Source organism: Lepisma saccharinum, chromosome 29, assembly GCF_977018435.1.
Source record: "Lepisma saccharinum chromosome 29, izLepSacc3.1, whole genome shotgun sequence".
Taxonomy (NCBI): Eukaryota; Metazoa; Arthropoda; class Insecta; order Zygentoma; family Lepismatidae; genus Lepisma; species Lepisma saccharinum.
Window position 1 is genome coordinate 18,920,844 of NC_139257.1, and position 24,704 is coordinate 18,945,547.

Below are 24,704 nucleotides of genomic sequence, written 5' to 3' on the forward strand. Positions count from 1 at the left end.
ATCAAGGAACCTTTTTTCCAACTCAATTTAAATTCGGTCCAGGAACATTTTTTCCGGCTGAATTTAAATTCGGTCCAGGAACCTTTTTTCCAACTCAATTTAAATTCGGTCCAGGAACCTTTTTTCCGGCTGAATTTAAATTCGGTCAAGGAACCTTTTTTCCAACACAATTTAAATTCGGTCCAGGAACCTTTTTTCCGGCTGAATTTACATCGGTCCAGGAACCTTTTTTCCAACTGAATTTAAATTCGGTCCAGGAACCTTTTTTCCGGCTGAATTTAAATTCGGTCAAGGAACCTTCTTTCCAACTCAATTTAAATTCGGTCCAGGAACCTTTTTTCCGGCTGAATTTAAATTCGGTCCAGGAACCTTTTTTCCAACTCAATTTAAATTCGGTCCAGTAACCTTTTTTCCGGCTGAATTTAAATTCGGTCAAGGAACCTTTTTTCCAACAATTTAAATTCGGTCCAGGAACATTTTTTCCGGCTGAATTTAAATTCGGTCCAGGAACCTTTTTTCCAACTCAATTTAAATTCGGTCCAGGAACCTTTTTTCCGGCTGAATTTAAATTCGGTCAAGGAACCTTTTTTCCAACTCAATTTAAATTCGGTCCAGGAACCTTTTTTCCGGCTGAATTTAAATTCGGTCCAGGAACATTTTTCCGGCTGAATTTAATTTCGGTCCAGGAACCTTTTTTCCAACTCAATTTAAATTCGGTCCAGGAACCTTTTTTCCGGCTGAATTTAAATTCGGTCAAGGAACCTTTTTTCCAACTCAATTTAAATTCGGTCCAGGAACATTTTTTCCGGCTGAATTTAAATTCGGTCCAGGAACCTTTTTTCCAACTCAATTTAAATTCGGTCCAGGAACCTTTTTTCCGGCTGAATTTAAATTCGGTCAAGGAACCTTTTTTCCAACTCAATTTAAATTCGGTCCAGGAACCTTTTTTCCGGCTGAATTTAAATTCGGTCCAGGAACCTTTTTTCCGGCTGAATTTAAATTCGGTCCAGGAACCTTTTTTCCAACTCAATTTAAATTCGGTCCAGGAACCTTTTTTCCGGCTGAATTTAAATTCGGTCCAGGAACCTTTTTTCCAACTCAATTTAAATTCGGTCCAGGAACATTTTTTCCGGCTGAATTTAAATTCGGTCCAGGAACCTTTTTTCCAACTCAATTTAAATTCGGTCCAGGAACCTTTTTTCCGGATGAGTTTACATAGGGTTAAAGTTCCGTATTGAAATGAAACAATACACAACTTGTACCGAATTTAAATTGTGCGAAAAAAAAAGCTTCCGGTGCTGCAGCGGAACCCAATAAAGCCCATTAAAATTTATGGGTTTCCAGTGGCGTGCACAGGATTTTCGAAAGGGAGGAGTTATGTATACATTTTTTTAGTAGTTGGTCCTCATTTTGCCATTTTTCCCCTATCTTTGACGTTCTTTCTTTTAGGAATCCTTGAGGGGGACCCCCCTTTGGGCACGCCACTGGGTTCCTAGACCTTTAACACTAAAAAAGGTGACAACCCTGGAGAATAAATGCGACCGGAGCGTGGTGCCCATGGTCCTGAATGTGTGGAGCCCTGGTTGCACATTACCCTCTGTGCCTTGCAATGAGCACCAAGAACTTTACCTTACACGACATACACCTCACGGATTTCATTTTTAAATTTTTAAGGCCTCTTTATGCACGGGTAGGCTAAGCGAGACTGGACCTACAGTTTAAGGTGGAATCGTAACAACTATTTCCCTCCACCGAATAGCGAACCCTTGATTACATATACGAGGTGAGAACTAAAATTCAAGTTTACTTCAAAAAGGTTACGTAAAAGTGTATAACAAATGAAATGTGAAAAAATATAGAAGAACAGTTGCGTCAGATATTCAGTCATCTGGCGGATAAGTAGAAGTGTGTCCCGAAATAATAATTACGTAATTATTAGTCTATAATCAGTGGCGTGTCCAGGATTTTCGAAAGGGTAGGTGTTATGTTTTTTAATAGTCAGTCCTGATTTTAATATCTTCTCATACCTTGTATTTTTTTAAGGAACATTGGGTGGTGGGTATAACCCCAAGGAACCCCCCTTGGACACGCCACTATAAAATTTTATAATATTTCTGTGATTCAATTTGATATTAACGGCCTGACCTCTCTTCGTGCCCAAGGGAGGAGGGGGGTGTTTGATGGGGCCTATATCATCCCGTTTGGCCTAGCACTCGGAAGAAAAAAGATCGACAAATACAGGAAAAGTTTGAAAAACCGGATGACTCTCACCCCTCCACCTCCCTTACGGTGAGATCCCTTCCCAAGTATTCAGAAATTTCAATTTGTGGCGTGTAAGTTCGTTTTAAGAGGAGTGAAAGAGTAAAATGCTGTAGCGAGGCGATTACAAATTATGAATTGTGAAACAAAATTGGGGAGGATTGGTAAAAATTTGTGTGTGGGGGGGTTATAGTGGTTAAATTCAGGGGCGGCTTAAGGGCTGTGCCCCGTTAACTAGCGCCAAAATCTTATTTCTGATTACATAAGCCTGGCTATTTGCTTTGTGTAGACAAGAATTAATTGAAGTTACTGCTGCGTAACATAATGAAGTACATAGCAAAATTATGTAGCAATTTTAAGCTGAGAGATTACTTAAGAGAAAGAGGAGTTTACAGGATTCTTGTTGGGAAACCTGATGGTAAGAGACCTGTAGGAAGGACAAGACGAAGATGGAGGGATAACGTTGAGATGGACCTAAAGGAAATCGGTAGGGATGGAAAAGAGTATACAGATCTTGCTCAAGATAGGGACAGATGGAAGGCGTGTGTTGCTGCAGCCATGAACCTTCGGGTTTAAGAAGGCTAGAGAGTTAGTTAGAGATTACTGTTATTTTGATATGTTGTAGGTCTTATATAAATATGTAACACAATAAACGCGTTCTTTAACAGTAAAATGTGAAGTATTTTGAAAATTAGGCAATTATTTTTCCTATTTTCCGGACCCCGCCCCCCATCCCCCCCGAAAGAGATACCAAGTACAAAAATTAAATAATGAAAATATGCGTTGTTTATCGTTTCTTGTATAATCCAGGGTTATTTGTTTCAATTTATTTGAAGGCAGTAAATATTTAGTTTTTACAATTACTTTATTTAACATTAATTTGATATGTGTGTGTGTAAACAAAAGCTAACGCAGTAGAATGACACTTTTCTTGCATAACAACATAATTATTATTGGGAGACGCTTGACACTAAACTACCGCACTGTCAATGACATATTTAGGGGCAAAGCCCACGTTTCCGGACAACCCCCCCCCCCCCGCCGCAAGACGTACCAAGTACTAACATTAAACAATTAAAACATACATATTCAGCATTTGCTGTATAATCGAGGGTCATTTCTGCAGAACTTTGAATGAAGGTACCAAGGATATTAATCTGAAACTTTCATTTTCGTCATTTAATAAATATTAAATTCTTTATCTATTTGGCGCTGATTTCCTTGCCAGGGCAGTTGCTTTTATACAAATTTTAGCGATCCTAACTACACGTACGCTAGATAATGAATACATGCATTTATATCTACTCTTACACCGATTTTTACCTACAATATTAATTTAATATTTATTAATTATTATTATTTTAATTTAGAATAATAATAAAATAAGTATTTTATTTTAAAAAATATATTTATTATTATTATTTCTGAGACACTTGGTTTGGACCTAGCCCCCCCCCCGAAATAAATGTCTAAATACGTGCCTGGTCGTTATGTATACCTTTTTTAGTAGTGAGTCCTCATCTTGCCATCTTTTTCTGGCTTTGGAGCTCTTTATTTAGGAACATTGGGCTAAAGGGGGGTTGGTGGGGGTCATAACTCGGGATGGATATCAAAATATCGCAAAATATCAAGAAAATATCGTCATGGACGATATGATACGATAAATTTTCCGTATCATGATATCGTCGATATATTATCTCCACGATATATATCGCTAAAATATCGTGACGATATATCGCTGGCACGACATATATCGCCAAAATATCGTGTAGTTTGATATCGCCTGGAAGACATTATTTCAATATCGCGATATATCGTCACAAGACATAACCCCCCTTAGGCACGCCACTGTCGCCAGGCATGAACGTCCGCAGGATTTTTTCCAGGGAGGGAGAAGGAAGATATTTTTTCCAGGGGGGGCTAACGTGGCATATTTTCCCAAATAATAGTGTTCATCCCTCAAAAAACATTGCTTAAATTTGAATATATCATGTTCGTGCAATAATTAACACACATTATTGTGGCTGAAATTAAATTATATGTGTGAAATATGTAATTTTTGGATGACTTTTGTTTTCCAGGGGGGCAACGACCCCCTCTTGCCCCCCTTCCGGACGCCCCTGTGTCCAGGGTGAAAATTTTATCTTCAGCCACCCCTAGGTGACACCTTGGAAATACATTCTAGCTACGAGACAGAAGGGCATTGAACCGTTTTTAAGTTTCGGTAAAATCCACCCCAATTAGAATCACACATGACGTGAACATACCTGGAATGGGTCAAAGAATGTTCCGTGCGGCCGTACATGAATCCGAGCCGGTCGTATGTGCCAGGGTACCGTTAGATTTCGTGCCCAACCTGAGGCGATCGGATGGCTACAGAGGACAGCACCGTGGTGGAAGTTCGGTCCGTGTTTAACCGTGTTGACCCTTTGCAAAGCAGGCACCTTCGAAAGCCAAAAATCACAAGTTCCTCGCTGCACACAATTTTCCTCGCGAAAGCAGCACTTTGACGACTCCACAACGTATTCACAGCACACAATTTCGAGTTACCTGCATACGTTAAGTTGACGCACAATCACTAATGTCCATTTGACACACAACACAACCGTAGGACACTGCAAAACACACGCACGTAAACATACACAAACCATAAAACTCACACCAGCGCGGAGAACTTTTACACGCGATTTGCGCCTGCGCGGGAGCTACGGGAGGCGATTGCACCGAGCGAGCTTCACGAACGAGTGAGCACAAAACCGACTCGCTACGGAAGGCCCAGGTAGAGCGTGCACGATTTCCTCTTCCCAGAAAACCGCCTTGAGCTATGATACGGGTAGAGCTGAACGCAACACTGTAGGAGGGGAAGAGGCACATGACCAGGTATCAAAGACGGGGCAGTGTAGCAACCTTATCGCGACAGAGAAGAGATGGACAGGGGCATGAACCTTAGAGAGGCATTCAACATTTTCAACAAAGTCAGAATATGGTACGGAGAAATTTATACTTGATAGAAGCAGTGGCGTACGCAAAGGGGGGGTTACCGGGTTTAAACCCACCCCTTGAGCTTTTGAAATATTATGGAAAATGCTGTAGAAAAAAATAAAAATGGCTAATTTATCACAGTCAAAGATCTGCGACAGTAATAATAATAATAATAATAATAATAATAATAATTTGAATTATTATTCCCATGGAGCATGAAGAAAAACACAACATTCCAAACACAATCTAAGCGGCCGCAAAGTTCAATTTTGCATTTTTTTTTTTGCAAAAAGTCGCGCAGTGACTTTCGCGAGAATTGTGAAAATTCCTTGCTTCGTCGCAGTGTGCCGACCTTATTGCAAACGTTCTTCCCGGTACTGATTTCACATCCCCTTGTGAACTCTCAAGTGATGCTGAGTCTACATCCACATCATTAAATAATGTTGAAGAAGTGCTTTGTGAATCACCTAGAAGTAATAAATGTGTTGGAATGTCTATAAACTTAACTTTTCAACGAAAACATAGACTCAGTGGAATTTGGCAACATGTATTCTCGCGCTTCATCATCATCATCATCCTGGGCGAGTTCCATAGTTGTTTGTGATTTAGTTTATTTGTGCCTCTTGGCTAATTTGCGAAAGTAGTGTAAATTTGTGACTCCCACTGCAATTCTGATTTCTTGACCAAACGACCACAAAAAGTTGAGAAACTCACTTTCTCTCCCTGTTCCGCGCCTTATTTATTGCGCTGACTATGTTTCACGGGCGCAGAAAAGCAGTGATGAGTGAAAGATGAGCTCTCATCCTCTCATCCTCTCATCCTCTCATCCTCTCATCCTCTCATCCTCTCATCCTCTCATCCTTCAAGGACCAAATGTTTGTAGATCGTGACTTTTGTAAACCTCTCATCTTCTCATCTTCTCATCCTCTCATCCTTCAAGGACCAAATGTTTGTAGATCGTGACTTTTGTAAACCTCTCATCCTCTCATCCTCTCATCCTCTTATTCTCTCATTCTCTCATTTTCTCATCCTCTCATCTTTTTATTCTCTCATCCTCTTATTCTTTCTACCTTCAGAACATTGTCGTCAACATCAGAGATGAAGTTGGAGTGCTGGAATCAACGGGACCAAATGTTTATATATCGTGACCTTCGTAAACCTCTCTCTTGGGGAAGGATGTGGCATATACACACGCGCGCGCTCTCATCCTCTCATTTTCTCATCCTCTCATCCTCTTATTTTTTCTACCTTCAGAATATTGTCGTCAACATCAGAGATGAAGTTGGAGTGCTGGAATCAACGGGACCAAATGTTTATATATCGTGACCTTCGTAAACCTCTCTTTGGGGGGAACGATGTGGCATATACACACGCGCGCGCGCGTATGGCTCTCATTATTTTCCGTATTGTGACGCAAAAAACAAACCTCTCATCCTCTCATCCTCTCATCTTCTCATTCTCTCATTTTCTTATTCTCTCATCCTCTCATTTTTTGGGGGGGTGAGTGCACCTTATCGTAATTTTCCAAGTCCGGGACCCAAATGTTTATATATCGTGACCTTCGTAAACCTCTCCTCTCATCTTCTCATCCTCTCATCCTCTTATTCTCTCATCCTCTTATTTTTTGAAAGATGAGTGCACCTTATCGTAATTTTCCAAGTCCGGGACCCAAATGTTTATATATCGTGACATTCGTAAACCTCTCATCCTCTCATCCTCTCATTCTCTCATCCTCTCATCCTCTTATCCTCTCATCCTTTTATTCTCTCATCTTCTTATTCTTGAAGGATGAATGCACCTTATTGTAATTTTCCAAATCCCGGTCAAAATGTTTGTAGATCGTGACTTTTGTAAACCTCTCTTTTTCGGGAACAATGTGGTGCACACACATAAACACGCATGAGGTGGAACTGTCAACGGGGTTTATTGCCATCCGCTTCCGCAGTGGACGACTCCACCCTCGGCAACCACAAACGGCAACAAACTCCCCGATTGAATACCATGATAAACACGCATGAGGTGGAAGTGTCAACGGGGTTCATTGCTAGGACATTGACTATAGCCCTCATTGTGTTTTCACCAAGGGGGTCGCGGTTCCTATATAACGCACCAGTTTCTCTTTTTGTACATCATTATCATAGTGAACCTCAATCGTGGCAGTTTAGTATTCTTAATTGTTTGTCTGATAGTATACATATATATCATCGTGGAAGTTTTAGTGAGCTACAAGTTTTATTTTGAAGTCTCTCTATCTCTCTTGAAAGGTGAACGTCAATCGTGGCAGTTCAGTATTCTTAATTGTTTATCTGGCAGTATACATATATATCATCGTGGAAGTTTTAGTGAGCTACAAGTTTTTATTTTGAAGTCTCTCTCTCTATCTCTCTTGAAAGGTAAGTTTTTATTTTTTCATGATATATTAATATTTTTGTTTTGCGTCTGACACACACATATTCGGAGGAGTCATAAAAAATTGACACACACTTACATGTCGTATATTTTTAACCTTCTACAACAGTGCAGACACACATACATACATACATACATACATACATACATACATACTGTTCGCGTCTAATATATATGTGGAAGGAAAAAATGTCTAGCATTTTTTCAATTTTTTTTTCTTCTGTTTCAGTGCGCTTTCCACTACCACCACCACAACCCCCCAAAAAATTTCTCTGTATATATATATAAATAACAGAGGGAAAAAATGGAATCGCAACCAGGTCCCTCCGGTCTTTACGGGAAAGTGGCATGTCGCAACTGTGAGAAGTTGATTTCTAAATCTAACATTGCTAGGCATTTGAAAAAATGTCGTCTAGCGGATCATGATGTCGTAGTCCCGCCGGCAAAGAAATCTCGCATTGATGGGCATGAAGGCGGTGCTTTGAATAAAAGTGCACGCATTATGACCTATAAATCTGGAAGTGAAAAGTGTGACTCGAGCACCTTCCTCGACAAAGTGAAATCGCGGGTAGTTGATCAATTACGTGATTGCCTCGTCAATGTTGCAATTAAAATTCATCTCGTCTTGACCCTGCTGTATGAGAAAGTTGTCTCGTCCGAGTCAAGCACTTTCAGTTTTTACGTAGGGTGCGAATGCTTACACGATGACAATAACGAGGATCTGGAGGAAATTGTGACACGGCTATTCGAGCACTTGGGAGAAAAACAAGAAGACTTTGAAGGTAGAGGAAGTGGGTGGACTCTTTGCGGTGAGAATCATGCGTTAGAACTTCGAGTCTGCAATTTCAAACCATTACGCAGCGCTCAAAAAAACAAGCAAAAAAAAAAAAAGCAAAATGCAGTGTTGAACATACAAAGTAATGATGCGAAGAGTTTCCTGTGGTCTGTCATCGCCGCATTACACCCAGCTAATAATGTTAACCCCGAACGCCTGTCCAATTACAGAGGATACGAGGGAAGATACGAGAATATGATGAGAGGAATTTCCTATCCTGTGCCCCTGAATAAGATCAATCAAATTTTAAAAAACTATAGAGAGGAAAAAGGAGAAGATATCGATATTTCTGTGTTTGGGGTTGACGATTCCGGCAATATTCGTGTGTTAAGACCTGCTAGAAGCCAGAATAATGTAATTCGACTCTTGCTTGTAGATGGCCGTTACAGTTTGATACGGAATTTCTCACGATTAGTAGGAAGACAGATCAGCAAGAATCGCGATAAGATCGAAATTTGCGATCGGTGTTTGAGAATTTTTCGCGGGGGTAAGAAGATGAGAGAACAGCACAAGTGTTTTGGCTCCGTGAATGCAGAACCCGAAGATGTCATGCCGGAACCCGGAACCAAGATGAAATTTCAGAAACACCAGGCTCTTCTCCACCATCCCGTCGTCCTTTATGCCGACTTTGAAAGCTTCCAAGTTCCCATGACGTCTTGCGACCCTGATCCCTCTACCTCAAGCACGATCCAAATTTTTCACCACGAGCCTTGCAGTTTCTCCATCTACGGAGAAAAATTGAATGATATCATCTTGTATTGCGGACCCGATGCGGCAAAACATTTTGTTAAGAAGATAGCGGAATGCGCAAGAGAACTTGCACCCAGCCTGAAAGGCTCTTACGTTTCTCCACCTGCTCTCACGACGGAACAACAACGGAGACATGACGCGGCGACAAGATGCGAGGAGTGTAACCAGGCTTTCACCCCCGAAAATTACAAGGTCGTCCACCATGACCACCAGAATGGATTATTTCTGAGCACCATCTGTAATTCGTGCAATCTTAAAATTAAGGAGTCGCATTTCGTTGCCGTGTTTCTGCACTACACGGAGAAGTACGACACGCATCTCTTCGTCAAAGAGTTGTATAACATAACTTCTCGAATCAGCATCATTCCGAGAACGAGTGAGAAGTATATTGCGGTAAGAATTTGGATCCCTCTCCAAGAAGGAGGAAGTGTGGAAGTGCGAATCCTGGACTCTTACAATTTCCTGTCCTCCAGCCTCGCAAGCCTTGCATCTCAACTTGGCGACGAAGATCTTGTGGCCACCAAGCAAAAATGTTTTTCGGAGAGAGATGAGAATTTGAATCTGTTGCGTCGCAAGGGCGTCTACCCCTACGAGTACGTCAACGATTTCGAGAAATTTGACGAGACGGAACTTCCACCCCGGGAGGTATTTTATTCTCATCTCACGGAGGACGTCTGTTCCGAAGAGGACTACGAACACGCTCGTAGTGTGTGGACGGCCTTCAATTGCCAAACTTTTCGCGATTATCACGATCTCTATCTGAAATTGGACGTGACTCTCCTCATGGACATTTTCGAATCGTTTCGTAAGAGATGCATCGCGATATACAAGTTGGATCCTGTGTATTTCTTCACGACGCCGGGATTGACTTGGGAATCGATGATGAAATACACCAACGTGGAACTGGGACTCATCGCAGAGAAGGAACAGTATGCTTTCCTGGAGAGTGCGATACGCGGTGGCATCGTCCAATGTCCCCGACGCCATGCTCAGGCAAACAATCCTCATACGCCTGGTTACGATGCATCGAAGCCCAACACCTATATTGTCTACTGGGATGTCAACAACCTGTACGGCCACTCCATGTCCCAGTGTCTTCCCATCAGCGACTACGCGTGGATGACCGAAGAGGAACTCTCCTGCGAAGATTTTCTCAACTGGAGGGAAGATAATGAATGGGGCTGTTTCTTGGAAGTGGATCTCGATTATCCCGAAACGCTTCACGAGAAACATCATGGATTGGCCCTGGCCCCCTCCAAAAAGAAGCCACCTGGAGGATCGGAGCCAAAACTCATACTAAGCATGGAGAACAAGCGGAATTACGTTCTGCACTACCGACTCCTCCAATTTTACATAAGTCACGGCTTGCAGTTGAAGAAAGTTCATAAAGGATTGAAGTTCCGACAGAGCAAGTGGCTGGAACCCTACATAACCGAGAATACGCGCCGCAGAGCGCAATCGACATCGCCTGCAGACAAGGATCTGTACAAACTGTTCAATAACGCCATCTACGGCAAGACGATGGAGAACGTGCGTAATTACATCGACGCAACGTTGGTCACGGAGGAAAAGAAATTTGAGAAGATCGTCGCGTCCCCCTACTTCAAAAACTTCACTATTTTCGACGAGAATCTAGTATTCGTCGAGAGGAACAAGAAGCAAGTGATGCTCAACAAGCCGATTGCCATAGGTGCCACCGTCCTTGAACTATCAAAATTACACATGTACCAATCGTACTACGATCAGTTTCAACCTTTTTATGGGGATAACATCCAAATATGTTACATTGACACGGATAGCTTTATTTTTCTAATCCAAAACACACCAAACCTCGAACGTGATCTGACTAAGATGAAGCATCTGTTTGATTTTAGCAACTTACCATCAGGGCATCACTTACATTCGGCAGAAAACAAAATGACCATAGGAAAATTCAAAGATGAAGTTGGCGGGAAGTACATCAGCGAATTTGCGGGGCTTCGTGCCAAAATGTACTGTGTAAAGATTGCAGAAGAAAAAGAGATCAAGAAAGCGAAGGGTGTGGGAAAAATAAGTACCAGCAAATTTAGCATGCAAGACTACAAGGAATGCCTTTTTCATAGTAAAAGGCAACTCAGCGCCGATCATCGCATTACAAGTAAATTGCATGATTTGTACACGACGCGCGTAACCAAAGTAGCATTGGATGCAACAGACAACAAGTTACGTGTTCTCGATTGTAAAATCCACACGAGAGAGTGGGCCCACTACAATGGAAGCGATAAATGTGACGTGTGTTAACTGTAACCCCATAGCCATGAAGTCCGCTGTGTTTTTTGCCATTCTTCAAACAAACAGACGGAGGAAAAGAGGGGCCCTCGGGCGATGAAAAGTTGCAAGCTGTTATTATGCTGTTAAGCCCGCTCCAAACCGAGGCTCATTAAATTCAACTCTTATTTTTTTCTTCTTCTTCATCGTGATGTAATCAGATAATTACATGTTCTTGAGCTTTTTGAATTTCATCGCCTGAGGGCCCCTCTTTTCCTCCGTCTGTTTGTTTGAAGAATGACAAAAGACACCTCATGTAGAAATTTAATTTAAATAACAGGGACAATGAATCTTTTTGGTTTCCGTAAACAAGGCATCATGGACACTACACAACCAAATTCCAATAACCTCTTACCTTTCGTGTTATCTAAACTCAATGGTCTGTTGGTTATTCATCTCAATAGTATCTGGACGAAACTAAATGACGATGTGGGCAAGATATTTTATGTTTTTAATAACAATTTATATTTCTACGAGATTCCGATCGACGGGAAACTTCAAATCACTGTGAATCCGGAGAACGAAGGGCAAAATATTAAAATTTCTAGCGGCAAGAACATTTTTCGAATCAAGCACGACAAGATGCTTTCTAACATTACGTACGATGTTTCCGCAGGAGATTACCTGTACGTGGAACTCCTCGGAGATTACGACAAACTCATTCCTCTCTTCGTAGAATTACGAATCACCTATCCTATTATAAATAACCGTTAACCAAAAATGCCTAACGACATTTTCGGCAACACGAAGCGTGTAGACCACGCAGAAGAGATTCTCATGTTGGACATTCGAGTTAAGAAGTTGAGGACCGACTTGATTGCTTTGCAGGAGACCTTAAACAAAAGTTTAGAGTCGGAGATCGCTACGCTCCAAACGCAATGTCTCGACCCCATTCTAAAAATCGATTCCGAACTGAAAACGCTCATAAAAAATTATGTCGACGTACCTTCTTACGACAACGTTCAAAATATACAGTTGAGCGTGGATTCGCTTCAAAATGATTTGGCCAAATTACAGCAATTTCAAGCGAAAAATGAAGATTTGGAAAAATTGAAACTCGAAATCGAAGAACGAACTTCCGCAATAGAAAAGAATTTCTCCGAACTTCAAACCGTGGTGAACGATATTGATGTAGAACGCTTGCACGTCGTTGTTTCCAAATTACAAGAAGAATTCACCAGCACGTTGGAAGAAATTAAATCCAAGTTGCAGACTTTGGAAGATACAATGACGAACCTACCATCGTCGGACGAACTGCAGGTCATCGGTAAAAGCGTCGCGAACATAAAAATTCAATTGGAGGCCTATCAAGATTTCGAACACATTCAAACCACCATCGCTACGCTTCAGGCGTCCTTGGAATTGATCAACGAAGAAATTAAAAATATTCACGCTGAAGCGAGAGCGTTGACGAGCATTCAAGACACGTTAAGCACGGTTCAGCAGAAGATCGAATATTTAGAAAATTTGAACGTCGAATCCAATCTCGCTCATTTTCATCACGTACTGGACAACATACAGGGTGACTTGGAATCGTTACGGACGAGCGTACCTTCGAGCGAAGATTTGGAAAAATTGAAAACGGCGGTGACGGCACTATCCGATTCGAGTGACATCAAAAGCTCGTTGAGCGATCTCGAGAGTAAAGTGGCCAATCTCCCCACCTCCAAAGAATTACACGCTTTGAAAAGGAACATATCACGTATGCTGAAACGAGTAGAAACGGAAACAGCGAACGTGGAACAGATTCGAGACGAACTTGCTTCGCTGGTGTCGACGCTGCCCACTTCGCAGAGCGTCGCCGACCTTCACACGCAGTTTACAGAGATGCGAATCATCGTGAACGATCTTACCGAGAAGAGCTCGAAATTGAATCAAATCGAGAACCTTCAGAACATTGTTGTCAACATCAGAGATCAAGTTGGAGTGCTGGAATCAACGCAGGAATCGACGCTGGCCTCTTTCGGTGCCAAGTTGCAAGAACTCAACGAAAGCTACAAGCAGTTGAACGTGGAAGTGAAAATCAAACCGTCATTTTCTACCGTAACAAATACCATAGTCGAACATTTGTTGCCCGTACAAAACACACTGGGTCAGCTTCACAGCAACCTCGTTAGCGTCGATACTAAATTCGCTAAACTGCATTCTCTGCAAGCCATCGAAATCAACAGCGTACCCAATCAACAGAGAATCTCCACGTTCGTCGAAGGTAACAAACTGTACATGCTACATCCTTATCATCCGTACTACAAGTTTCTCCTCGATGGCACGATTCAGATAAACGAATTTTCGTACTGGTCTCACGGCAGAAAAGCTAGCGTTCCCACCATGACTTTGATATCGAATCGTGGTGTCCAGAAAGCAGGAAACATTCCTCTGGCACGTTGGAACGAAACGCGCAACATATATGAAATACACGAAGACGAAGATCTTACTGTTTTCGACGTGAGTGCCGGCGATAAGCTGATCATTCAAAACACGAGCGAAGTGCCACCCTCTTTGAATCCCATCACGCTGGTGCTTCTTTTGAAACGTAATCTCTAAAAAATAATAAAAATGTCTAGGCAAGCCATCGTCCAAGAATTGCATAAACCTGCACGCCGCAACTACAAACGTTTGGCTGTGGTAACCAAGGGAATCGACGACCTCTGGGAAAGCGACCTCGTCGAAATGAGTAGCGGCAAGTTAAAAAACGTGCATAAATTGAACAAGGGCAACAAGTACCTCCTCACCGTCATAGACACATTTTCGAAATTCGCATGGGCTCTACCTTTGAAGGCGAAAACAGGAACGTGCGTCACGGAAGCATTCAAGACAATTTTTCGCGAAAGCGGCGGCAGACGACCTCGGTTTCTGCACACGGACAAAGGGAAGGAATTTTACAATGCCGTATTCCAAAAGTTTATTCGGAAACACAACGTTCAACATTACTCGACCTTCAGTGACGTCAAGGCCAGCATCGTGGAAAGATTCAATCGCACTCTGAAATCGCGCATGTGGTCACGCTTCACGCTTCAGGGAAGCTACAAGTGGGTCACTATTCTTCCGGAACTTGTTAACGACTATAATCACACACGGCACGGAACGATAGGCATGAAGCCAGCTGACGTTACCAAGTCTGACGAGCAACGTTTAATTTCTAGCGTTTACTGTCCAAAGTACACGCCCACGACAAAAAAAGCTAAATACAAAATTGGAGAACAGGTGAGGGTCAGTAAATTGAAGCGAACGTTTGACAGGGGTTTTACACGAAACTGGAGCACTGAACTTTTTACCGTGGTTCGAGTTCTACCCGGGAACCGTCACACGTATATAATAAAGGACAGTGGCGGTGAAATTTTATTGGGGCGCTTCTATGAGGAGGAACTCTCTAAAACTAAATACCCCGACACGTACCTTATCGAAAAAGTTTTGCGCAAGAGAGGCAACAAACTTTTGGTGAAATGGCTGGGACTTCCGGAAACAAGTTGGATCGATTCAAACGAAGTGATTCTATGAGTATGTGGAATGTTGTGAAACGTTTACCTAATTCGGAAAGTCAAACGAAGAAAAAAAACGGTGAATTGCTCCCCGACAGCATCCGCTGTCTGATCGTAGGACCTTCGGGGTGTGGAAAAACGACACTGCTCGTGGACAATTTTCTCCTCGCACCGAATTGGTTAGATTGGAAGAACAGGCACCTGTACGTGTTCTCGAAAAGTTTAGAGCAATCCAAATACCAGCAACTGATGAAACTGTACGATGGTCTGGACATTGCAACGTTCGCCTCGGAAATAAAACCACTCGACAATTGTTGTGAAAATTCAGTCGTTGTGTTCGACGACGCCATCCTGGAAAATCAAAATGAAATTCGCAACTTTTTCACGCAAGGTCGTCACAAAGGAATGGATTGTTTTTACCTAGCTCAAACATTTTCCAAAATTCCAAAACAGTTAGTACGCGACAACGCTAATTTCATATGTTTGTTTCGTCAAGATCACACCAACCTCAAGCACGCGTACGATGACTACGTAGGCGGAGACATGAACTACAATCAATTTTCGGAACGCTGCTGCTCTACTTGCTGGAACGGTGACGATTTCGGATTCGCTACGATCGACATGACGAGGAAACCCAACGACGGAAAATACAGAAACAAAATCAACGACTTTCTAAACGTTGCAACGTTGTGAGAAACAACGTATATAAATAAACGTCATGACGAAACGAAAAATCGAAGACGAAAATCTCAAGTTGCGAGAATACCTCGCGAAACGCTTCAAAGGTTGGAAATCCGAGAATCGCGGATTCTACGAAGAGAAGAAACGTCAGGATCAACCTGTGATCGATGCCATCAGCGGTCTAGGTAAAGAAATTAAAAGTGTCACAGAACAAAATAAAAATTTGATTAATGAACTCGTACCGCTCGCAGCTAAAAGTTACGCTGTACCCACGCCTATTTCGAGCATTCCTTCGACGCCGTTCGAACTGAAGGATGTACCGGCACGACGTCGAGCTATTGGTAGCACCTCGTCGTCTTCGGATAAAATCGAGTTGGGACCTTTGGCACGAGACTACCTGAGTACGGGGAAATTCGACAAGGATGAAGTGTTCGGATTGTATCCCAGCATGGAAACCAGCGAAGGCGGCGGTGTGGTGTGGAAGATTGGGAAATCGAAGGTGACCTTCGAAGGCAACGACATTAAAGTCAATTTAGGCGACAAGAATAGTTGGAACAGGTATCCGGGTACGGTGGGACTGTGGGAACTCGTCGCCAAAAAGCAGCCGAAAGATTACACCGACGAAGATTACCAGAGTTACAAGGAAATTCTGATCATGACGGATGCCTTGTACCAGAACAACGACGCCTCGCAGAATAGGGTGAAATCGAGCAGCGGCGAGAAGTACAGGAATCTCATCAAACCGATTTGGAACCAGGTCAAAACGGGCAGCGGCGTCAAACGCTACAACACGTTACCCAAAGAATTCGTTTGGGTGGACGACGTTAGGAAGCTCGTGGACCGATTGTTGGTGATAGCCGGCGAAGAGAATGCAGGCAACCGTAATTTCTACAACGAGAAGGTTGGCATCGTGGACATGATCAGCACGAAACTTTCCAACTTCATTGTGAACGACGACAAGGGCATAGGTTACCTGATCAAAATCATCAACACGCTGCCTCCGAAATTTTGGAACGTGGCCGAAGGAAAGGGACTTGTGAACGACATCATCAACAAGTTACCTTTCGAGATGCATCTACCTGGCTACCAGTACTGTGGACCGGGTACCAAACTCGAGAAAAGATTGGAGAGAGGAGACAAGGGTGTGAATCCGTTGGACGCGGCATGCAAAGATCACGACATCGCCTACAACACCACGCAGACGGATCTGGATGCACGTCACGAAGCAGATAGAAAGTTAGAGCACGCAGCTTTCGAAAGGTTCGTGAGCAGAGACGCATCGCTGGGTGAACGGGTCGCCGCACTGGGTACCACCATCGCCATGAACACGAAACAAAAATTGGGGTGGGGTATATAAATAACATACAGTAAAAAAAACAACATGGCTTGCATAACTGATTTGCCGCACGAACTACTATCTAAAATATTCAAAAAGGTAGTTAACGGAGATGTTAATAAACTTGTGATCATAGCAAGAACAACGCCGGCATTTCGAATTCCGTGTGAAATAGTTCTCAAGGACCGTCTTCGGGAGATCAGTGGCCTGAGGTGCGGTGATCTCAACATTCTGCTTTTGGCTGCAGGGGAGAAATTAAGCGATAGGTTCGATGAATTGCACGGGGCAAGGCAGGGGAGAAGACGGTACACAGTAGATTGGTACAAGTCTATGCAGGAGACGGAAGATATCATTACGCACATCATCGCGTTTTCCGAAGCACGGACTTTCTTCCTCTGTTAAAAAAGTAATAATATATATACGTGTCAAAAAAACTTGATATATAAATAAATAATCTTCGGTATATATAAATAACACAACGTGAAAAAACAATTAAATTTCTCTCTAACACTCTGAAATTTTTTTTGATATGACGACTGAAAAAATAAGTGATCTCCAAGCATTAAAACAAATGCTAAATTTGTCAGTCGAGTATGTAAAAATTCAGGAATTGGAAGTCGACAAACCTTACACGATAACTTCCGGTTCAATCGTTTCTACCCAGTATGGTCCCAAGGTACGCCTGTTGCTCAACGCACAATACAGTCTATTTTTACCAGATCGATACGCTAACATGTTATCTGACAAGAAGCTATCTATTTTAATCGAAAACAAAACTCGAATCGTGTACAAGGGGACAAAGGAACTTCTTGGCAAGAAAACGAAGCACGTAATAGAATTTGTGTAACGACTGCGAGGCCTTGAAAATATATAAATAACATACCGTAAAAAAAACTACACAAGAAAAAATCTCAGAATATATATATAAATAACATACCGTGAAAATAACACATAGAGCATCAACATGAAGCCCAAGGGTGTCGTGTACCAGATACCATATTCGAATCTAAAAAATCTAGGTACCCTCGATGGGTTACTCACCAAGAAACAACGCGAGAAGAAACGTTCTTGCTTGTCGAAAGGACATGGAATGAAATTGCTGCTCAGCACACCTCAATTGAAAAGATTGCAGCGTTCGCGGAAACAGCAAAAGATCGGAGGTTTCATATTCAGCATCCCGGCCATCCTGGCAGCATTGGGGGCCGTTGGAAGTTTGGCCGGCGGAAGTGCCGCCATCGCGAAAACCGTCATCGACTCGAAGAAGAACAAGGCGGAATTGGAAGAACAGAAACGTCACAACCTGGCCATGGAGAAGAAGGGGAAGGGCGTGATGAAAAAGTTTAAAAAAAAGAAACAGAAGCACTCACCAACCGAGACATTGAATCTCTGATCGGACCGTTACAAATCAAACACTTCAGAGGAGTTTTCATGTCCGACTCGTTACCTTCAACCGTCAAAAAAAGAGAATGCGGAGTAGTCAACTTGGACGGTCAAGAAAATCCAGGCACGCATTGGATATGTTACCACAAAAACGACAATGATAAAGCATTCGTTTTCGATTCATTCGGAGGTGTTCCACCTACAAATTTAGTTCATTATCTGAAAACGAACAAAACCTCTATATACTACAACGACGAACGCATTCAAAATTTCGGAGACGTGAACTGCGGTCATCTCTGCCTCTCCGTGCTCGCGTTTCTCTCTAAAATAAATAACCCTACGATCGAGGATTTCCAGAAAGCATTGTGGAACCTCAAACAGCATCACTAGGATGTGCGTGTTCCATCTCACGAGCGAATCTTCAATCTTGAAACTCACGCTGCACGACGACATCGTCTATCCTAAATCCGTGGCTCTGCGTGCATTCTACAGCATGTACCTCATACCTAATGTTACGCAGCACAACAACAAAATTAGCGTCGGAAGCGAACACATCGTCGTCACGCCAGGACAATACAATCTTTCCACTTTGCAAGCTCAATTACCCAAAGGCACATACCTTTCTCAAAATTCGGTCACGCACAGAGTGGAAATCCTATCCGCGACGGAGACCGTGGACCTGGGCACCATGGGAGAACTTTTAGGTTTCGAGAACGACACCAAACTCGAAGCTGGCATCAAGCACGTAGCAACCAACATTCCTAAATTCTTGGCCATAGAGACTCTGAACGTACACTGTAACGTGGCCGAAGGTATGATCACGAAATCTTCGGACGGATTGTTAGGAAGTCACAAGCAGACGGGAATCATAGCCACTTTCAAACCAAGTTCCGAGTTCATGGAACCGATCATCTACACGCCCTCTTCGCCGATCTATTTTCCAGTATGTCGCAACCGCATAGACGACATAGAGTTGGTGGTGACGAACGAGAAAGGAGACGTGGTGGATTTCGCAGGTGCCACTACGACGGCCATCGTGGAGATCAACATATAATAAATAACCATACATGTAAAATGGAGCAAATCGAAAGTTACGAATTGCAATCTTTCCCTCCCAACCGTCGCACGTTCGCCAATCTGAACGAAGCGAACAGGGAGATCGAATACGACGTGGACGTAGGCGACGGGTTTATTCATCCTCACAGAGCGGACCTCTACCTTCAATTCGACGTGGTGAAGAAAGAAAGCGGAGACGCGTTTCCCGCAGCAGCAAACTTGATACTCGTGGACAACTTCGTGCCTCACCTGTTCTCGCAGGTGGAGGTGAGGAAACACAACACCGTCATCGACAGAATAGATTATCCAGGCATCACGTCGACGGCGGTGGGAACGTTGAAATTATCCAAAACGGACGCAGCGTACTACCAGGCCGGGGGATTCGAAGCCGGGACCAAAATATCGACGAGAAGTCACACGGTGCTCTTTCCCATGCGTCTGCTGCCTGGTTTCTTCTCGGACTACAAGGAGATCATGTGGAAGGGAGGACTGAGGATCACGTTTCGAAGAGCAGCCAAAGACAACGACGCACTGATGCGATACTCTACTTTGGGTCCGGACGGCACCACGCCGATAGCCAACACTTTACCCGAAGCAGCGAAATGCGTCATCCGGAGCATGGAATTAAGAATGCCGGTAGTGGAATACGAAACAAACTACGCCCTCAAGTACAAAGCGGAGATCTTGAAAAGTCCGCAGGTGCCGATTCACTTTCACGGTTACCAGTGCGTGCAGAAGATGGCATCCGGAAGTCACATGGAATTCGACGTGACAACGCAGTTCAACAACATACAGTTCGACATGCCAGATTTCGTCGTAGTGCTCTTTCAGACCGGGAGAGACAACAATCAGGAAAAAGATTCCAGCAAGTTCGACGACTGCAAGATCAAGAACATTTATCTCAAGAATGGACGCAACGAAGTGTTCCCGCGCGAGAATTACAACCTCGACATGACCAAAAACGATTATCTCAAACTTTACGAAGCGTTTTCGGCTTACAAACGCGTGACCGAGGGAAGTGTGGACATGTACTACACGCCCAGCGAATTCAAAGCACGGAGACCCATGACCGTCATCAACACATCTAAGAGGAAGAAGGTTGTGGTCAACGATCGAACCAACATCAAGATCGTCTGCGAGTTCCACGATGCCTTGCCCGAGGACACCCTATGCAGCGTCATCCTGATTGCAGAGAAGTCCTTCGCCTACAACCTGAAGAACGAGAGAGTCACAGAGCAGTTTTAACAAGTTTTTAACATCTTTTCTTGCACAATAAGAAATTTTTTGTACTAGCACAATCAGTTACAATGGCACAATACGAATTTCACTAGTTCAGATCAGTTACAAATGTCAATTTCATTAGTTATCAGTTACAATATCTTTTTTCATCACTATAGCACGAGACAATCAGAAAATTTGCACAAAAAAATTTGTTGTTGTTTTTACACAAGAAAATTAACAATAAAATTTCTTTTTTTATCGTTTCAGATGCTGTCGAAACATCAAAAACACATACACACACACTAGAAAAAAAGCATGCAACTTTATTTGTAACACATACACATACATTCTCCATCTTCATCAAGAAAATATTAATAATAAACATAATTATTTTTATCTATATCTCACAATAAAACTCTATATCCAAAAATATCACAACATCAAATAACACTAGAGTCGTTAGTACACGTTGCATGCATTACGGAGGTCCTCTGTAGGGTTTCATGGAAGTTTGGGGAAAAAAAAAACACGTGAAACTCTACAGAGGTGCGGTAATCTATAACCGCAGCCGTTAGAGAACCTTTTTTACTTTTTGGTTGGGCACCACGCACCCTGGCGAGGTTATAGGGGCCAGGTATCCTAAAAAACAACAATTATTATTTTGTTTGTTTGTTTGTGTTACAATACGGAAATAATAAAAGGCATACGCGCACGCGCGCGCGTGTGTATATGCCACATCGTTCCCCCAAAAGAGAGGTTTACAAAGGTCACGATATATAAACATTTGGGTCCCGAACTTGGAAAATTACAATAAGGTGCATTCATCCTTCAAGAATAAGAAGATGAGAGAATAAAAGGATGAGAGGATAAGAGGATGAGAGGATGAGAGAATGAGAGGATGAGAGGATGAGAGGTTTACGAATGTCACGATATATAAACATTTGGGTCCCGGACTTGGAAAATTACGATAAGGTGCACTCATCTTTCAAAAAATAAGAGGATGAGAGAATAAGAGGATGAGAGGATGAGAAGATGAGAGGAGAGGTTTACGAAGGTCACGATATATAAACATTTGGGTCCCGGACTTGGAAAATTACGATAAGGTGCACTCACCCCCCCAAAAAATGAGAGGATGAGAGAATAAGAAAATGAGAGAATGAGAAGATGAGAGGATGAGAGGATGAGAGGTTTGTTTTTTGCGTCACAATACGGAAAATAATGAGAGCCATACGCGCGCGCGCGTGTGTATATGCCACATCGTTCCCCCCAAAGAGAGGTTTACGAAGGTCACGATATATAAACATTTGGTCCCGTTGATTCCAGCACTCCAACTTCATCTCTGATGTTGACGACAATATTCTGAAGGTAGAAAAAATAAGAGGATGAGAGGATGAGAAAATGAGAGGATGAGAGCGCGCGCGTGTGTATATGCCACATCCTTCCCCAAGAGAGAGGTTTACGAAGGTCACGATATATAAACATTTGGTCCCGTTGATTCCAGCACTCCAACTTCATCTCTGATGTTGACGACAATGTTCTGAAGGTAGAAAGAATAAGAGGATGAGAGAATAAAAAGATGAGAGGATGAGAAAATGAGAGAATGAGAGAATAAGAGGATGAGAGGATGAGAGGATGAGAGGTTTACAAAAGTCACGATCTACAAACATTTGGTCCTTGAAGGATGAGAGGATGAGAAGATGAGAAGATGAGAGGTTTACAAAAGTCACGATCTACAAACATTTGGTCCTTGAAGGATGAGAGGATGAGAGGATGAGAGGATGAGAGGATGAGAGCTCATCTTTCACTCATCACTGCTTTTCTGCGCCCGTGAAACATAGTCAGCGCAATAAATAAGGCACGGAACAGGGAGAGAAAGTGAGTTTTTCAACTTTTTGTGGTCGTTTGGTCAAGAAATCAGAGTTGCAGTGGGAGTCACAAATTTACACTACTTGCGAAGATATGGATGAGTGATGAAATTGATGAATGGACATTCACAAACAACCAAGCCCGACCGGGATTCGAACCCGGGACCCTTGGCGTCGAAGCGCGATATGCTAACCACTCGGCCACAGGGTCGGACGAGTTCCATGGGTAAAGGTAATATAAATTCCCCCGTGCATATAGCACCGTGCCATGAAGGCACACGTAGTGGTGTGGTGGGTCCCAAAGATTCTCGATCTCGAACTATTTTGCAGGTGATGTGATCAGCACCATGCTCCGGCAGCCTTCATCCCCCAGGGTTGCTCTCAGGTACACATTGCTATGAGGCTGGGTGCGGAGACAAGGCTGGATAAATTCCAACCAATTCCGGGAATCGAACCCATCTCCCACGAGGTTGTCATACTAGACCAGCGCGACTCCTTGAATGAGTTTCATATTTCGATTATTTCAATAAATTTAATATATTTGCTTGTTTTTATGGATTTTCTTCACACTTAAAATGTCTCACTTATCATATACAACCGCTGACTAGACAATTATTTTGTAACAAAGAAACAAAATAAATGTAATTTTGTTCTATTTCTTTCATAAATAGCAGCTGCATTAGTAGTAATTATTAGTAGTAATTAAATTAATTAATTATAATAATTATTAATTTATTGTTATTATTTATTAAAGTATAATAAAACAATGGTAATGTGAATTTGTAGAAAGTTTTCTAAATAACACCCCCCTTGATGAAATCCTGCGTACGCTACTGGATAGAAGTAACACAAATGTGAAATTTTGTTTCCCAAAGTAGAGTTGGGACGCCGTACCAACCGAAGACCATCAAAAGTACGGCATAATTGGAATTGTGTGCAATCACAGCGCAGAACGGTTATTTTGACAAAATCCTGTTTACCCAATGGCTGCTTCGGGAAGGAGGGTTTGAGAGGTTGTCGCTTCTTGCCAAGAGGTGGGTCTAATTGGCTGTTTATCCGCGAGATCATTAGCTAGTAAACGCAGCAACAGACTCACTGCCATAAAGGTGATATCCGCGCCGGTTTCTGGTCCGGTGCTACTTTAGTTGTAGTGGTACGTTTTAAAAGTTGTTCTTCACACACCAAGGAAGATTTCAGACCGAAGCGTGTCGCTGGAGGATTTCACCAATCGAACGGAGGCTTGCGAGACATGTCATGCTGCTACGTAATGTTGCCCACGAGACGAGACGGGACGAGGTGTGTCTCGTCCCGTCTCGTGGAAATGCTGTCTCGTCTCGAAGAGCTTTGTCCCGTCTCGTCTCGTAAGATTACTGCAAGATATCATGCCAACAAAAGTTAAGAGTGGGAGAAATATTATTCCCTAAAGCGGGTTAAATGTTTAAAATATTTTGTTCACTGTACAGTCAGTAAAAAAAATAAGGTTCTTTAACTACAAGGACATTAATATTTAGTTTAAAATAAAGTTTGTAGATTACCAATAGCTGGATACAGTGGAACCACAAGCAAAGAAACCTGCGCAGACCCGCGACTCCTGTGCGCCGTACTCCCGCAAGGAGGGGAGGGGGAGAGTGGACCATGCTTCCTTATGGCCCGAGGTGGAGGGAAGAAGGGAAAGCTGCGCGGGGACTTTTCGTCAAAGGTTTTTTTCCTTGTGGTCGATCTATAGTTTATGGAATCTGCCTTGTATTTCTGACGTCCATCTACTCTATCCATCGTACACTAAGGGAGCTTTCACACCGAAGAAACACGCGACAGGAGACAATTCGCACGGTGGGGTTGTAATCTTACAAAGTTACAAGCGACACGAACGAAGCCGTTCCGTCTAGGCAAGTATTCACCGCATATGCACCAGCAACAGACCGAGGCGGCATACCGCACGATATTAAGAAAACGACCGAGTTTCAGCTACACGTGCAGCTTGTCGTATTGCTTCGGTTCGGAAGGTTACATTTACTGAAGTTTCGTTTCCAAGAGCCTGTTGCTTTGGTCTGCAAGCTCCCTTAAAGTGAGCGTTCAGAGCGAAGCGACACGGTAGTTTCACACTAGAAGCGACAAGCGACACGGGCCTCTTCAGGTATAGGCAA

At 42.8% G+C, this 24,704-nt stretch overlaps 1 protein-coding gene across 2 annotated transcripts in view; it reads right to left on the reverse strand.

Moving 5' to 3' along the window:
- Positions 1-24,704, reverse strand: part of LOC145981614 (pleckstrin homology domain-containing family G member 5-like) — an 838,947-nt gene that overhangs the window by 779,629 nt on the left and 34,614 nt on the right. The window contains exon 1 of one of the 2 annotated variants that reach the window (XM_083114985.1): positions 4,527-4,973. The exons of the other annotated variant lie outside the window; for it this stretch is intronic. The gene's annotated coding sequence lies outside the window, so the exon portion shown is untranslated. Of the gene's footprint in view, positions 1-4,526; positions 4,974-24,704 lie in introns of those variants that run through there. 2 annotated transcript variants of the gene reach the window in all.